The sequence below is a fragment of the Mus caroli genome, unplaced genomic scaffold (assembly GCF_978045245.1).
Source record: "Mus caroli unplaced genomic scaffold, Mus_caroli_1 scaffold_5, whole genome shotgun sequence".
NCBI classification, from domain to species: domain Eukaryota; kingdom Metazoa; phylum Chordata; class Mammalia; order Rodentia; family Muridae; genus Mus; species Mus caroli.
Window position 1 is genome coordinate 127,676,407 of NW_028227260.1, and position 16,701 is coordinate 127,693,107.

At 46.0% G+C, this 16,701-nt stretch overlaps 1 long non-coding RNA gene and 1 pseudogene across 1 annotated transcript; both read left to right on the plus strand.

Annotated features, from left to right (window-relative positions):
* Positions 1-331: 331 nt before the first annotated feature.
* LOC147004796 (uncharacterized) lies at positions 332-5,345 on the plus strand. The gene is made up of 3 exons (XR_015047107.1): positions 332-361; positions 3,085-3,217; positions 5,273-5,345. It is a non-coding gene; the product is annotated as an uncharacterized LOC147004796 (long non-coding RNA).
* Positions 5,346-6,962: 1,617 nt separating this feature from the next.
* LOC110286168 (small ribosomal subunit protein uS15m-like) lies at positions 6,963-8,139 on the plus strand (annotated as a pseudogene).
* Positions 8,140-16,701: the final 8,562 nt, after the last annotated feature.

Consider the following 16,701-nt stretch of genomic DNA (forward strand, 5'->3'; position numbering starts at 1 on the left):
GGTGCAAAACTACCTGCAGATCCCTACACCCTCAGCACTGAAGGACTCCGAAGGTTCTCTAATACTGGGAATCCCTGTGGAGCCTCTGAGAGTTCTGGCAAGTGAGGCCCGGGGGTAGGAAACTAAGGAGGGCGGTCCCTGCTCACTCAAAAGAGAAACCTGAGCAGGTGCAGGGCCAAGCTCCGAGTGTGCACATCAGAGCACTCAGTGCCCCGAAGCCTCACCTGCCTCCCTTGTTAGGCCTGACGCTGGGAAGGACCTGGCAACCCATATCCTAGTCTTCTTTCCCTCCAGTGCTAAGCCAGCCTGGCCTTGGAGGAACTTCGAGGAGGCAGGGGTCTGTAGAGATTCTTAGAAGAAGGTAAGATGGATCCAGGGTAATCAGAAGAACACTCACGCACACGCACGCACACAAGCATCCATCTCTACTATACATTTTTATCCTTCCTTCCAGAGGATCCCCAGAGATCTTTGTCCCTAGGGCCGGTCTTCATGGATGGAACAACTCAGACATGCTATCTTCTGAGGTGGCTCCTTAATGGCAGGAAAACAATATGCCGTCCACGGGCCCCACCACAGTGCTCAGTGCCCAGCCCTGGTCAGTTTCCCCTCGCCTTGCTCTCATATATAGACTGAGGCAGGAGGAGCTGCAGACCTGCAACCCAAGCAGATGTCTAGCCAGCCATGACTTTTTGATAGATCTGTCATTCTTCCCTCTTCAAAGCTCAAGCCCCATCCTTCTGGGTGGAATTCTCTTGGCACCTCCTCATCCTTCTCGGGGCTGAGGTGGGAAGAATAAACAAAGCTAGGCCAATCTCGCAATCCTAGGATGTCCCCAACTTCCCACTTGTATCAAGGGGTGGAGCCAATGAAAGCTGTGAGACCTGTTTGCCAGTTCCGGGACATCCAGAAGCCCTACTCACGCACTGTCTGGTAAATACCCACTGAACAACGTGCTGAGCCTTAACTTCAATACTGGAGCCTGGAGATTAAAGAGCAAACACCATTATTAACCTCAGCTATTTTAGATCACAAGGCCTAGCATACCAAATTGCCAGGGGAGAAGCGAAAGGATTAGTAGGGACCCATTAGTGAGTTAGAAGCATCCTGGGATGAAGAAAGCAGGTTTCATTAGTTCACCAAATGCATTTTCCTTGCATGTCAAAACCAAAACCTCTGAGCTTCAGCTACCTTGTCTGTACACTACACACACATCTCAGGGATGTAGTAATGATTAGATGAGATTATATATGTACTGCATATGTATACAATTAATACTAACTCTAGAGTCCTGTCTAAAGAAGAAGAGGTAAGGTTTTTCATTTTTGTTGTTGTTGTTGTTGTTGTTGTTTGACTTTGTTGTGAGACAGGGTTTCTCTGTGTAGCCCTGGCTGTCCTGGAACTCACTTTGTAGATCAGGCTGACCTCAAACTCATGTAGATCCACCTGCCTGTGCCTCCTGGATGCTAGAACTAAAGGCATTCATTACCAGCCCTGGTAAAGTTTTGATTAGTTAAAAAAACAACCATCCCTCCCCATTAAAGTCCTTGCAGAAAATACAACACTTAAATTTAAAGCCCTTTTAAAGTCTTCTCTTGGTTTTGTTTCGGAGCAATTGAAGAAAGGTTATGATGGGGCGGGAGGGGGGGTGTCAAGCTTCTGGGAACAGGAGAGAGCAGTGAGTAGGGTCAAGGCCTGGAAATCAGAAGCGCTTGCTTTCCAGCTAGGCCATATGTTCCCTATGCAAGTCTAGATATGTCACTTCCCTTCTCTGAACATGTTTCCCTGGGTGCAGAGTGGGGATGACCACCCCTCCCTCTAGGACTAAGAGGATCGGATTAGACAGAGTAGAAGCAAAGTGAGCCAGTACCATGTACTAATAGTACATAGTAGCATCAGTAGACATCAGCTATACCTTGTGTTATCACGAGCTCAGTAAGCAGTACAGAAAGGTTTCCTTAGGGGAGGTTAGCCATGACTGGAGAAAAGATTTTGGAAAGCCTCTTCTGATAGAAGAAGATTCTTATGGTAAGTCTTCACAAAAATGAACTTGAACAAGATCCCCATATTCAATCCCCGCCCTTCCCCATGAATGATCTAAAGAGAGAGTCATGCAGGAGACATGGCAAGAGATTCACAGCAAGGACAGAGAAGCCATAGAGAAGCAGCGGTAGCAGCATAGGCCTTCTACTCTTGATGGACATTCCGACCTCCTCAAGGGGCAGCAGAGGCTTAATAGTGAGCCAAGCTGTGTAGTCAGTCAGTCAGCTTCCTGCTTTGTGACCAGGGCAGCTCCAAAGCCCTGGGCCTGTCCTTTCAGCCTCCCCACCCTCCTGAAAAAAATTAGCCCTGAAGAATGGGCTTTTGGGGTCCCAGAAGATGAAGGCAGGGAGCCTGCTAAGGGAGTGGTGTGCATCTGAATGGGGCTTTTCTCGAAACAATACTCTGCCTCCCACTAGGGCTTCCCTTGTTTCCATATTTGAAATGTTGATGAAATCCTTGAGAGGTTTAAACAGTCACTGTTTGCTGCATCCAGGGAGTCAAGATGCCAAGTTTACAGGTCTTAATTCTCAGGACTTGTGAGTCCCTACCCCCCTCCCCCTCCCCCAGCTCAGTGATGGAGGCCTGCCGGCCTAGGGAGAGTTGTGGATACCACTTAACCTACTTTTGTTCTTGTTTGGATAGAAGTGATGTGGTAGGTCCTTTTCCCCCCTGCCATCTGTATACAGTAGGTCAAGCGGCATAACAAACATCCTGAAATCAAAATGTACCAAAAAGGCTTCTTTATTCCTCACACCGTGTAGCAAAGGTTGGACAACGGCTAGGGAAGCTGCCTGAAACCAGTGGCCTCCAAGAACTCCAAATCACAGCCAAAAAGACCTGGGAAAGCAGGGAGTCCTACCTCAGGCTGCCATAACAAAGAGCCAAAAAACGGGGCCTTAACCACTTAACCACATGGCATCTATTCCTTGGTTCTGAAACCTGGGAAGTCAGTCTCCCATCAATGCATGGGAAGGTTTTGTGTCTAAGTAGGGCCAGCTTCCTCTCATGCAAATGGTGTCTTTTCATTGCATCCTCACCCAGGAAAGAGAAAGATATCCTCTGATAATGGTGCTCATGGTAACTGCATCAGGACCCCACCTTTCGTTCTTTGCTCCAGATCCAGACAGTCTAAGAAAGCTCCTTTGGAGGATACAATCCAGCCCACAACAGCACAGTAAGTCTTGATGCTGCTGCCCAGTTGTTAGTGGACAGGTAATTCCACTGACTTGCTCTCAGAGACCTAGCACTTGCTTATGTCATCTTCTGCCACCCGCCACCCACCGCCAAGTGCACCAGCTATGCACAGTAACTAAAGGGACCTGAACACCACCCCATCTCCCTCTCCCTCTCCCCTCCTCTGCCCCTCCCCTTCTCCTTCCCCTCCCCTTCTCCCTCTCCCTCTCCCTGGCCCATCCATGCCCCCATTTTCTCTGCCCCCATGACTCTGACCCCGCCTGTCTGCCTATCTATGGCTCTTTTGCTGCCTCTACCCCTTCCCTAGGACCTACTCCTCTCCTCTCCTCCAATAAACCCCCTTTACACCAGATCTGTTGCATGTCATAATTTCTTAGGGGTGCACCTTGACTCAGGCTACCAAAGGTACCCCGTCACCACATTATATTTCATAGCACTACGAATATCCCACAGTAGTTCCATTGATTCTTTCTCAGTCAGAGCTAATATGTTGCCAAAACTTAACTCCAAGGGATGGTGGGATATATAGGATAACAAAAGAATAACAAAGAATATTTGTTGCATATCATCTTTACCATACACTGTGCTTTTAGGCCTGAGCCTTGTAGAGAGTTTTTGAAGGTCAAAGGGCAATTCTAAAATGTTAGGTAGGAAATGCACCAGAGAGAGGAGAGAGAGAGACAGAGACAGAAAGAGACAGAGAGAGAGAGAGAGAGAAAGAGAGACAGAGACAGAGACAGACAGACAGACAGACAGACAGACAGACAGACAGACAGACAGACAGACAAGCAGAGAGGATTATCTGCCAAGTAGTTATAAACTGTGTGATAACATGCTTGTCTATATTCCCTGTAATTCCAGCACTTGGGAGGGTGAGTCAGAAGGATTGTAAATTCAAGGCCAGCCTGAACTACATAGTAAGACTGGTTCAAAAATAAATAAATAAACAAATAAATAAAGCAGCCAGGGTGTCCAACATGGCTTGGAATTATTCACCCCTGCATATCCATTGTAGTAGGTATAAGACACGTGTGCCACGGGGACTCCTGGGGAACCTGCCTACCATGTGAGCTGCCCAGCTTGTCCAGCTGCCCAGTGTGGTTTCAGACAGACTGGAAAGCTTGTTCTCTTCAACACGGGAGCTTGGCTTTCTGAGGGGCCTTCGGAGGCAGCATAGCAAGCTTACTGTCTGTCGCAAAGCCCAGCCCCAGACAGACAGGAAGGCACACACTGTAATCCCAGCACTCAGGAGGTGGGGACAAGAGGATCAGGAGTTCAAATTCATCCTCTCCTCTCCCACATATCAATCAAGTTCAAGGCTGGCCTAGGCTACCAGAAATCGGAACTTTAGGAGGGAAAAAAGAATGAGCAAACAAAAACCAGAAGCTCAGGTTTTGTGTGAATGAGTGCAAAGTCTAAAGTGACAAAATCTAAGATGGACACTCTTTGCTGCTCTGAGATGTCTAAAACTCAGACAGGGAAATGGGTGACGGGGGCGGGGGAGGGGGTGTCACATCTTTCTCCTGACAGGATATGGATCGTGGATGATTGTGCAATGTGTTGACAAGTTGCTATAGGGAATGGTCTCAGTACGATGAGGCCACCCTTGTGCTCATGGCCCCTGTACATTCTCCCTTCTGTGGGATCAGTTCATACCTGCTGCTCCCAGCGGATGGCCCTTCAGCCACCCAGGAGCAATGGCCTCTGTTCCATTCCAGGAAAGCCCCAAGCCCTTTGATGCCTCTGGGCTTCTGCACTTGCTGTTTCTTGTGCCTGGAAAGTTCTTCCCTCAGGACTTTGCAGGCTGGATCATTTCATCTTTCAGGTCTCCTCATAGTGAGAAGAGTGATCTCTCAGGTCATCTCATAGAGATCTGACTATCTGCAATAACATCACGGTCTCCTCCCTCAGCTTACGTATTTTGTGCTAGCCATATGGGATTATAGATCCTCTCTTGAGACACTTATGATCTACAAAGAACAACACAAACAGTAATGTTTATATACTGCTTACCATGTACTATGCCTTGTTCCAGACACCTTCCTTCTATCAATTCATCTTAGTCTCAGAAGCCTACTTTTTACATATGAGACTACTGAAGCTCAGAGAGGTCAGAGAACTTGCCCGAGGTCACACAGCTGGCTAGTGCGAAGTGAGCTATTATTAGTCACTAACCTGGGGAATTCCCCTGTTTCTGTTGTGGTTATTGTTGAGCCAGGTTGCTTAGGAAGTGCTACATCAACTCCTCCTGCAGTTTAGATCCTGTCTGCTGACAGTTGTGGTAAACAAACAATGGCCCCGATACTGCTGCATTTTGGCATCCGTTTCGTACGTGATGAAAACTTTTGAAACCCAGCCCTTCTCCACGCACATAGATCTCAGCAGGGAAGTCATGTATGCAGGACTTTGTCTCGACTTGAAGCTAGGATCTCATACTTGCCAGCCTAGTGGACTCTATAGAGGCTGCTCCTACACTCCACGCCTCTCCCTGAAGAATAACCAAGGAGTGCTACAGTGTGAAACAGCGTCATGCACAGCTCACAAACAGCTGAAGCCATGACCTCACCCACGCAGCAACTCCTTCCCGAGGGCCAGCTGTGGGCCAGGTAAAGTTCATGGTCCCAAGATTCTAGCCATGAATCCAACAGCCTAGAGTCCTCTGCTCCTGTGGTGTGCATGGTGCAGTAGAGACGGGCAGAAGACTAAGAAATGCCTCTTGGTGATAAACATCACTGGAGAGAAGTTAAACATGGAAGGAGACTTGGAAGGGGAGCCGTTTTAAATATGGTGGTCAGAAAAGATGTTACCAAGAAAGTGACTTCCTGAACAAAGATGAGAAGGGGTAGGGCGGCCACCAGGAGTCAGGCTCCATACTTTTGTATACACATGGCCTTCTACAGTGGCCTGGCATGGCCTAGGTGGATCTTTTTCCTTTGTGGACTTTTGGGTGAGGGCTTGGCATAAGAGGCTGTGCCCAGGCAAACTTCACCCGTGAGCTTTAGAAGTCACCAAGCTGAAGAACCCCATTCCCTATATATGGAAGGGACAGGCAGAGAGCTGCAAAGACAAGCACCTTGCTCTCTTCCCGCCTTCTCAGTTTACTAGTCTGTGTATATTCGCTGTGAAAACAGCGGTGGCACACATGTCCCCCATGAGCCTCTAAGCTGTAGTCACTTCTTCATTAGAAGCTGTTGCATTTAAAGGGGTGTCTGCAATGCTCAGTGTATGTGTGTGCATGTGTAAGGGGGTATATATCTCAGACTCTTTCAACGAGTATAATAATGTCTTTTGCTTTCAGGACAATGCTAATGAAGTCACTGTCAGGGTATCACCTTGTTTCACTAGGCAGCACGATACCTTGATTCTAAGCCTGACTCTAGCATCAGAACTAAAACATCAACCTAACCATATACTTGGTGCCTGACCTTTTATGTAAGTACACTTTGCCCTCTGAACAGTACTTAGTTTCATTATTACTTACTTACTTACTTATTTCTAAATGGAAAGTCTCATGTAGTCCAGGGTGACCTTGAACTCACAGTGTAGAAGGATGGCCTTAAACTCCAGATCTTATTTTCTGAGTGCTGGGGTTACAGGCATATACTGCCATACCCAGTTAATAAAGTGATAGATGGCACCCATGTAACCTGGAGCCACCACGGAGCAGTCAGTGGCGGTCTCCCCCACCCCTACCCCACCCCCACTCTGCCGAGTCAGGAATCACCATGCTATGGGCCGCTTGGCATGCGCTGAGCTCCTTCAGTACCCAGGCGGTGACTCAGGCCCCAGTCCCTGCACTGAGGGGTGGAAGTAGCTGTCAGTCTGCTCTCTGCACACTGCGGCCTGCAGTCTTTGTGTCTACTGCATGCCGCGCATGCCTACACCGTCCAGAAACCAGTCCAACCCAAGCAAGACGATGAACCACCCTCTTCCGCATTCACCAAAGATGACGAGAACATCACCCCCAACATGGAGAAGGTTGATGATGTGAAAAGAATCTTGTCTTTGGAAATGGCCAACAGGAAAGAGAAGTTAAAAAATCAAGAACAATTGATGAACAAGTTTGCAGAAAACCCTGAGGATTCCAGAACCTTGGAGGCTCGAATTGTTGCCTTGATAGTCAGGATCTGCAGTTATGAAGAATACATGAAGAAACATCAAAAGGACAAAGCCCGGGGCCTAGCAAACAGAGAAGTGGATGATCACAGTCAGCTATTGGATGGATCACACGGCCCCCAATGGAGGAGCTAGAGAAAGTACCCAAGGAGCTCAAGGGATCTGCAACCCTATAGGTGGAACAACAATATGAACTAACCAGTACCCCGGAGCTCTTGTCTCTAGCTGCATATGTATCAAAAGATGGCCTAGTCGGCCATCACTGCAAAGAGAGGCCCATTGGACTTGCAAACTTTATATGCCCCAGTACAGGGGAACCCCAGGGCCAAAAAGGGGGAGTGGGTGGGTAGGGGATTGGGGGGGTGGGTATGGGGGACTTTTGGGATAGCATTGAAAATGTAAACGAGGAAAATACCTAATAAAAAAATAAATTAAAAAAAAAAAAGGACAAAGTCCACAAATGCCATCTGCTGATGAGCATCGACCAGAGGAAAATGTTGCTCAAAATCCTCCATCAGACCAACTATAAGGATGTCTTCGAAAAGACATGTAAGGAGCTGGGGGTGGAACATACCTTACCCCGTCTTCATTTCCAAAAGGTTCACCACCGCTTCCTGGCCAAAAAGGCTCTGTGCATTTGGGTTTACCAGGAGGGGCAAAAGCTGAAGAAGCAAAGAAGGGCCTTAAAAGCTGCTGCAGCTGCTGCCAAAAAAAAAAAAAAAAAAAAATGAGGGGATGCCAGAGAACCCTTCAAATGCCCTATCAGAGAAGACCAAAGTAAACTAATAAAGTCTGTTCCCTTGAAGAAAAAAAAATAAAGTGATAGATATCAAATGTGGGTGATGAGCTATCAAATTGTGGATGCTAAGAAAGTACTCTACCAACTGAGCAATAGCCCCAGCCGTCTTTCTAGTATCTCTTTTATTCTGTTCTATTTGCTACCAGTCCATTCACTGACCCTGTCGTCAATCACTACTAGCCAAACTGCTCAGTTGATTTCCCTGCTGATGAGAAGCATGCTGGATTATATCACTATCTCCCTGGCCTACAGTGTGTCAGTTACTGAATGGAAGGAAAAGTAGGAGAGGAAAAGAGAGGGAAGTCTGTGCTCTAATGGATTGTGTTCACTCACATAGGAGAGTGTCAGGAAATGTACGAGCCATTGGGGGATATTTGCAAAACCAATGCAACTCATGGGGAGGGGAAACGCAGTAAGAGGCATAGCAGAGAAAGAGACTTATACTGGGCTGTGAAGAAGACGGATTTAGCTGTATCAGATGGTAGCAGGAACCTGTTGTTGATGAAGAGTAAAAGAGTGGTTAGTTTGGCCCCGGGCCAGAGGTCAAGTCCCCGAGACAAAAAGGCCTGAGGAGACAGAGGAAAGGCATCAAGGGACTTTTGGCAAGATGGCTGCCGAGGCCTTGTGTGTAGTCCTTGTTCCCCGATTCTCAATCTGGTGTTTTTCTAGCCTTGAACTTCAGCATCACTCCCACCACCGTTATTTCATCTGCAAAATGAAGATGCTACTACTGGAAGCAAGTGGTGTTGCCTCTCTGGTCTTGCAGTCCAGTTCTGCTATCCAACTTAATGCTGTCCCAGGCTACCTTCCAAGGCCTGGCCCTGTCCTCCTGTGAATGGATGAATTCTGGGAGAGGCCTGAGAGGGAAAGCCTGGCATTCTATGTTGCTGCTTGCTGGGTGTCGTGGGCAAGACTATTCTGTCTCTCATTCAGGACGGAGTCAGGCGGGGACGTCAAGCCTAATGTTAGTTACCTTGCTTCAAGAATCAAATGGCTTCCTCTCCGCACTACAGTCCCTTGAAGATGAGAGAAAGGCTAGAAGAGAATATCTTTGATGTTGTTCAATTGAGAAATTCATCAGGAGGGAGCAAGCCCGGAAATGCCAGAGAGAAGGGCTCCACAGTGGGCTTAGTGGCCCAACCCTGGCCTGGACTTTGTTTTCTGATGGTAAACATTCCCTGACATAAACACAGGCTGCAAAGCAGGGAATAACAACATCCAGTCCTCAAACAAACAAAACAGGAACGGACCTGTCTTGCATGGGGGATGGCCCCTGCTGCAGGGATGACGCTTAAGGGCCTTCACTGTGGAATTTCCTGCCTGGAGCATGATGGATTTTCCATTCTTGTCCTCAGATGAACATTGGCCTCAGAGCTTAGTGGATAGATGGTGGGGCTTAGGGATACCCTTTGGAAAATAAGCATATCTGGGTAAGGTGTGGGAGGAGGGTGGTACTCCTTGTTTGAATCAAGCCAAGGTGAATGAATTGTTGTTAGTGAGTCCTCCACATCTCTATGACACTCTTTGCCCTTGGGTACCTGAAGATGTAGCTTGAAACTACTTTTTTTCTACCTGCTCTTAGATGACTTCCCCTTCAGGTACCACCCGATGCCTAAAGCCACCCAGATAATCTCTGCTTTCCATGAGATGTCAGGTGTTCTTGGGTCCCGCCCTGACTCTGCTTGCTCAAGTCATAGCTTGCACCTCCCACCATCATCCTATTTCTGCCCATCCCAGAGGTAGTCTGAGTAGTAGCTATGGCATGAGATCTGCTGTTTGCTTCTGGGCTCCATTCCTAACCAGCTATGCAGCACTGAGTGACTCAGGAGCCTCCGTAAGCTTTTATTTCTATACCTGCTCAATGGGGACCAAAGGGGCACTTACTTCCTAGGATTGTGCTAAGCCTAGATTGCTCATCATTCGCAATGCACATAGAAAAAGACAGCATGGGGCTGGAGAGATGGCTCAGCGATTAAGAGCACGTGTGGCTCTTGCAGAGGTCCTGCGTTTAGTTTCCAGCACCCATTCGGCGGTTTACCACCATCTACAGTCTCTTTGTTCTTTGCCTTTGCCTTTCTAATCCACCCAACTGGATTCCTGAGTTTTCCTCGGGCCCCCATACTCCCTGGGACCTAAATGACTTTACCTCTAGCCTTTTTCACCTCTGTGCTAGGTCAGTGCTAAGACAACCCTACCCATGATATTTGTCAATTCCATGGGGTGGGAAAATATATCTTGTGGTCAGTCCTCTTTGCCCTACCCCTTTCCCAGTCCCTGTGGTTTGGGGCCATGTTCTCTGTCCCTACCAGACTGATGAAGGTTTGAAACCTTGGCTTTTCTTCAGTTCTTCACAAGAACACAATTAGAAAATAAGACCTTCGTAAAAATCTTTGGTAGGGGTCCCTAGACTTCTTCCATCTGTCTGGGACTTCTGACTCTCTTCTCTGCTCCTTGCTGTTTTCCTCCAAGTTATCTAACATAGTTCCAAAGTTTTTCCTTGCCTCCTGAAGCCTTGTTATGGATTACAGGAGTGATGGACCTAAAGGACAGACATCCCTTTTCCACCCTTAAAAGAATACTTCAAGGTTTCGGCAGCATATTTCTGCTTCTGTGGATGCTGGTGCTGGCTGTTAGGGAAAAATATTTTCTTTATCCTTTACATGAACAGGCTCCTCCTTTCTGCACCTTAGCTTTATAATCTGTAAAATGAACCAGAACCTCTAGGTTGGCCCTGCTTAATAGAGATGCAACGCAAGTCACGTGTGTAATTCAAAATGTCCTAGTAGCCTCACTGGAAAAAACAAAAGAGGTGAAATTTGTCCTTTCATTTTTCTAGTGTCATACAGTTGGCATAGAATGAAGTGCACATATTGAAAGTGTTCAGTTTGATACATATGCTAGCATCTGTGAAAACATCATCACAATCAGAAAGTGAATGCTTTCCTCCACTTCAAAGGGCTCCTCCTGTCTCTTTGTGAATGTTTTAAAATTTATTTTATTTTTCATTAGTGTGTGTGTGTGTGTGTGAGAGAGAGACAGAGACAGAGACAGAGACAGAGACAGAGACAGAGACAGAGACAGAGACAGAAACATACTTGCATGCGTGCATGTGCTGTGGAATCCAGAACAGGGAGTTGAATCCTCTGGAACTGGAGTTATAGACAGTCATTAGCTACCAGATATGAATTCTGGGAACTGAATTCATGTTCTCTGGAAGGGCAGCAAGTATCCTTAACCACGAAGCCATCTCTCCAGCCTCCTCCCCTTGTAATTTTATATATTTGGCAGTTTATTTTATGTAATTGATTATTTATAAAATATTAAAATGCCATAATATTAACATATAATCAATATAAGGAGTATAAATGAAATGTCAATTTCGTGTTATTTTCCTCAGGCAAATTCTTCTGATTCTGGTGTGTATTTCACTCTTAGAGAACATCTTTTGCAATTGCCCCATTTCAAATTCTCTGTAGCCAGATGTGGCTGATAGTACTTGTTCTATACAGCACAAGTTTAATTGATTTCTAAGCACCTTTTCTGCAGCTTTGGTTTGAAATTCCAAGTGTTGGAACATTAATTCCCAGTGCAGCGGTGTCGAGAAGAGAGGCAGGTACAGTGTGCACGAATGGATTAAAGGAGTGGGTTTGTTCTGACAGGAATATGTTCATTCTTATTAGTGTTGTCATTTTGTTTTGTGTTTTTAAACAGTGTGGTTATTTTGCACATTGTCACTTGCTCTCATGTGAAGTCATCCACACAGCACTGAAGCCAGATGCTGTCAACATGCCTTGGAACATCCCAGCCTCCAGAACAATGAGAAAAAAAGGGGGGTGTGTTTCTCTCCCTCTTTTAATTACCATGTCCGTGGTATTTTGTTACAGTAACAAAATAGACTATGATACCAGGTCTTGTGCTGAAGGACTCCAAGATGTCTGTTTCTCTAGAAGTGTGTCCTTAATCTCCGTCCTCCAGTGTTATAGTTACTATACAGCTGACCCTAAGTTAACACCAGCTGATTGACATATACCTACAGGATGATGATCAGGCTACTCCCTAACGCTCTATGGAGGTCCAGCCAAGCATAACTGTTGTTGCACCTATTGCCTGGCACACCTGTGATCATTACTATGCCAACTGGGTTCAAGCATCTGTGGGTCATTCTTATGTGTTCCTTAAAGGTCCGTGTCTTAAAGACTTGGTGTCCAATATGGCATTGTTGTGAAGCAATGAAACCTTTAAAAGGTAGGACCCAGCAGAAGGAAGTTGGGTTGCTGGGAGCTGTGTTAAGCAGACTTCCTGTCACTAGGACAAAATGCGGGACCAGATAACTTACAGGAGAAAAGCTTTTGGGAGTCTCCTGGTTTCTTGGCCCCGCCCACTCCGACAGAACACCACGGTAGAAGGAGCACGTTTCGGAAGAGCTTCTTGGCTTCATGGCAGTCAAGAAACAGGTAGAACACAAGTGTTCTGCAGGCTCTCTCCTCTTCTCTCCTATCCTGGCCTCGAGCCTATGGTGCTGCCAACAGTCAGAAGAAGACTTCTCACTGTGCTGGTTAGCTTTCAGTGTCAACTTGACACAACTTAGAGTTATCCAAGAAGAGGGATGCTTAATTGACAGATTGCACAGTTTCTATTGGCATGTAATCATGTCTGTGGGGGCCATTGTTTTGATTGCTAATTGATACAGGAAGGGCCAGCCTAATTGATACATGGTCGTACCATCCACAGGCACCTGGTCCCAGGCTGTGTAAGAATGTTAGCTGTGCAAGCCAGGGAGCAAGAATTACTCCATGAGATCTGCTTTAGTTCCTACTTGAGTTCCTGCCCAGATTTCCTTCAATAATGCACTGTGACCTGGAAATGTAAGTCAAATAAGCCCTTTCCTCCCTTAAGTTGGTTTTGGCCAGACTGCTTTATCACAACAACAGAATGAAACAAGAATATCCCCTGAGTTAATCCTCTCTGGAAAGAACCTAAGGAACACACCCAAAGGTGTGTTTTGCTAAGAATTACTTAGGTGCTTCCCACTTCAATCAAGGTCACAGTTGCTACTGTGCCAACCGGCACATGGATGCTACTCTTGAAGGAGCTTCTGGGGACCCAGTGTCGTCATCCTGCTTTCTCTTACTTTTGAGAGATGAGGTGAACAATTTTCTCTACCTCTTGTTCCCTCTCTAATGTGCTACCTTGCCACAGGCTCATGATAATGGGGCCAATTGGTTATGAACTGAAAGCACTAGAATGGAGCAGACCTCTTCTCTTTACAAGTTGATTGTCTCAGGCATTTGTTCTAATAATGAAAAGTTGATGACAGGTAGGAAGCCCTTTCAGACAGCAGAGTCAAGACAGTGGTAAATGATGCCATAATAAAGTATTGAAATTTGCAAAGAAATGATTTGGAATTGCATGTAATGTTGCATCATGATGATCTTCATTGCAAGGGTGCAGTTGGAATTATTCCAAGAATGAAGTTATTATCCCTCCAATGAACCTTCTTCAGTAGGACAGGAGAAGGGTATATAGCTGCTATGCTGGGAATTGCTTTGACCCCAGCTTATCCTCTCCAAGCTGAATACCCATTAAGGGTGGCTGAAAGATGTAGCCCCGGTGATTGCAAATTGATGGGGGTGAATTATCATACCCCAAACTATGCCAAAGGAGTATGCTTAGTATGTGTTAGAATACAAAAAAAGATTGTAGAGTCCTGAAATGGGATACCAAGGTGAGACATAAAAAAGAGGGCCTTTAAAAAGAAAGGCTTTGATCTGCCTGTGACTAAACCTTGTTGAACAAAGCTTCCATAGAAAAGATGGAGGCTGAGCAATGAATAGCATCACTTGGGGGTAGATACACCTCAGTGAGAGAGCAAGAAGGCAAGCATACCTTCTAAGCCCAAATTTCCTTCTATCCACTTTTGGCAAAGGTGGAGAAGGGCTACATAAACAATTTCCTTTAGACCAAGAAGGCACTCTGCTGTGGGGTGAGCAATTTGTCTGCTTTCCTCTGGGATTGGGTGGGGTGGCAAGAGTGGAAGTGGCTGATGGGGGCCTACAACTCACAACCTCTAGAATGGACTTTGGGGGCCGGATGGAAGTTGCAGCTTTTGCTTTTGCAGCTGCGGTGGAAGTGAGGAAAGCGGGAGGGCATCCTGAGGCGGGAAATGCCTATCGGTGTCATCCCAGCTGCTTCCGCCTTCCTCCTTCAAGGATTCCTCAGCCTCTCTGTATCCCTGCCAACCCCTCTCCCCTCCCCTGAGTTCTGGCCAGCAGCTGTGCATTCCCCCTTTAGGCCCACTTCACAGATCCTCTGAGAGGCTGTCAGCTCCCCATTGTTCTTGGGGCTTCTCCGGCATTCCTTAGGCTCATGAGGGGAAATGCCAGAGGCTTGGCCCCCACCTCTTCAGAGATGCTTGGCCTACTAGTCACCAGTACTTCTGGTTCCTCCAGGGACACCAGGAGGATATCAGTAGATCCTTGTGCCAGCCATACTAAGGACACCTGCTGGATGCAAAGATGGAATCTACAGTGCTAACTAGGCCTCTGTGCCTTGGGCTTACTCTTCCCCAGCCAAGCATATCTTAACCTTTCCCTCCAGAACATGAGCTCACAGTTAGCCCCACAGTCACGCCCTGCCTTCCATTTCCGATCCTATTCACATCCACACAGGTCTTCACACACTCTCATATAGACACTCTTGTCTGGCCTACTGTTCAGGGGAGCCTTCAGATGATACCTTTGCTGTAGACGTGCAACTAAGCCACATCTAGGAAAAATTTCATGACCAAAAAGCAATATGTCCTGGATGGAGGCTGTCCAGACCCCCACCTGCTGCATAGGCCCCTTCAGGAAGCATAACAGACAAAAATGCAATCATCTTAGAGCATTGATTTTCAACCTGTAAGTCATGACCCTTTCATAAGGGTCATATATCAGATATCCTGTATATCATATATTTAAATTACAATTCATAAGGGTAGCACAATTACAGTTATAAAGTAGCAATGAAATAATTTTATAGTTGGGGGGGTCACCACAACATGAGGAACTGTATTGAAAGGTCGCAGCATTAGGAAGGCTGAGAACCACTGTCTTAGAGTTTACAGCTTCCTATGATGAAGAAGACAATCAACAAAGAATTAAAACATACATGGTGTGATAGTGATACGGATGAAAAAATAGAGGAAGAAAGAGGACTGGTTTGAGGAGCATGTGTAATTTTAAAAATCAGGGTGCTTTATGGAAATATCATTTAGCGTACATACTGAAGGATATAAAGAAGGAGAGCCAAGCCATTATCTGAGAGAAGAGCATTCTGGACCAAGGGAGTAGCAAGTACAAAGGCTATGAGGTGGGACTGTGCTGAGTGGACAGGGACTAACCAGCAAGCTAATGAGTTTGGAGTGGAGGGCCTAGGGAACAGCAGCAGGAGGTCTGGCTAAGAAGCACCGAGACTAAATCTAGAAGGGTCATTTGTCATCACACTGAGGAAGATGGGAGGTAACAAGGGATTCTGGGTAAAGGCCTGGCCATAACCAGTCAATGATCAGTTCAGGGAATAAACAGAAGGGCTGAAGACAGGGAGACTGACCTCAAGCGTTTTATAACACTCTGGATAAAAGTTGGTGTTTTCTTAGTCAACAACAGGGATGGTAGGTGTCTAGCTACTTTTCTGCTACTGCGATAAAACACCATGGCAAAGACAACAAACATATAGGAGAAAAATGTTTATTTGGGCTTACAGTTTCAGAGAGTTGGAGTCCATGATTGAGCTACACATATGGTAAAATTTGAACTATAAAAAGAGTAGCATGGCCTCTGCAAAAATTTTTGAAGTATTCCATGAAAAATTATATATATATATATATATATATATATATATATATGATTTTATATGGAGAATCTTTTTTTTGTTTTTGTTTTTGTTTTTTTGAGACAGGGTTTCTCTGTGTAGCCCTGGCTGTCCTGGGACTCATTTTGTAGACTAGGCTGGCCTTGAACTCAGAAATCCTCCTGCCTCAGCCTCCTGAGTGATAGGATTACAGGTATGTATCAAACGATGCCTGATAGGGGCTGGAGAGACAACTCAGTGATTAAGAGCACTGATTGATTTTCAAGAGGACCCAGGTTCAATTCAAAGCTCCAGTTCCAGGGTATTCAAAGCCCTCTTCTGGTCTTTAGTGTCACCAAGTAACCACACGGTGCACAGACACGTGCCAGCAAAATGCCAATAAACATAAAATAATAACAAACCATACCTGGCACCAATTATGTGCTCTCTGTATGACTAGTACCACAAAGCCTTGTATTACAATCTGTAGTTTGTATTACAAGCACAGCATTCAGAAAGTCAGACAGCTGCAATTATCTCAATAGGGAGATAGGTATACAAATTGGGGCACATTTATACTATGGGCTGCTATAAAGTTAAGTTGAAATAGATGTTTCAACATGCTAAATCTTAAAAACATAATTTTGAGTAAAAAGAGCACGTTGAAAAATGATATGGGCAGGATATATAAAGTTCAAATACTCATAAAACCATGTTTT